Genomic DNA, 1,136 nt, shown 5'->3' on the forward strand with positions numbered 1-1,136 from the left:
GGGCAGGGCCACACATCAGTTGATCTTTATAACTTGCTCATAATGAGGCATCTGGTTGGCTATATATCAACACTTCCCCTCGTAATCGCAGCATCCTAGCGGTTTGGCACTGTTGGTTCTCTTTTTTGGGGGGGCATCTTCAGGCTGCCCCTCCAGTGCACCGGGTAAATACAATCTAAGACCTGAGCATATAATGCCTGGTGGGTGGTTTTTGGTCCTCAAGGATTACTGAATGAGACGGTTGAAGTGTATGGGGAATCATTTTGACACTGATGCACTTTGCCTTGCATTTGGTTATGGCATCTCCACCCCCCCGGAATATGGGGCAATTTGGTGAATGACTGGGGAAAAGCCAAGGTACTCAATGCTTTCTTTTCCTCAGTAAGGAAGACCTGTAAGACCAGTCTTGAGGCATTCCAGGCCGCTGAGACCAGATGGGAAGCCTGGTGCAGGAAAGATGCACCCTGAGTGGTGGACGATCAGAGCAGCAAGCGCTTGAGCTGAACACACTTGCATTCATGGCACCCGATGGGATGTAGAAACCAATGCCTTTGCCAAGCCACTATCACTTGTCTTGGAAAGGTCACAGCAATCAGCACAGGTTCCTGAAGAATGGAAGAAAGCAAAAGTCACTCTTGTTTTCAAGAAAGGCAGGAAGGAAGACCTGGGGAACTACAGGCAGGTTAGGCCCATCTCAGTCCCTGGGCAGGTGATGGAGCAACTAATCCTGGAAACCATTTACGGATACATGAAGGTAAAGAAGGAAACCAGGAGCAGTCAGCATGGGGAAGCTGTTTTTATACCTGCAGATAACAAACCTCTCTGCAAAGCTGATGTTGGCCGTTTCATCAATGACAAGCCTCTTTGGTAATAATTTGAAACTGGACAGGTATTCTGTTGAAAAAGACTCTGGCAGCTGCATGTGTCCTCTTAGCATAGACACCATCAAGTTTGATCTGTAGTTATTCCTACTAGGAGACTGTGGAAAGCAACAGTACAAAATCTAGACAGTGTCTGTAATTTAGACTTTAAATTGTATGGGACAGTCACTACCGTCTTTGCTCTTCATCTGGGATCGGGTGCCTGATGGATTTCTGCTGTGTGATCAGAAAAACAACAACATAGTGCTACTGTTT

This window comes from Buceros rhinoceros, unplaced genomic scaffold (genome assembly GCF_000710305.1).
Source record: "Buceros rhinoceros silvestris isolate BGI_N320 unplaced genomic scaffold, ASM71030v1 scaffold1309, whole genome shotgun sequence".
Lineage (NCBI taxonomy): Eukaryota > Metazoa > Chordata > Aves > Bucerotiformes > Bucerotidae > Buceros > Buceros rhinoceros.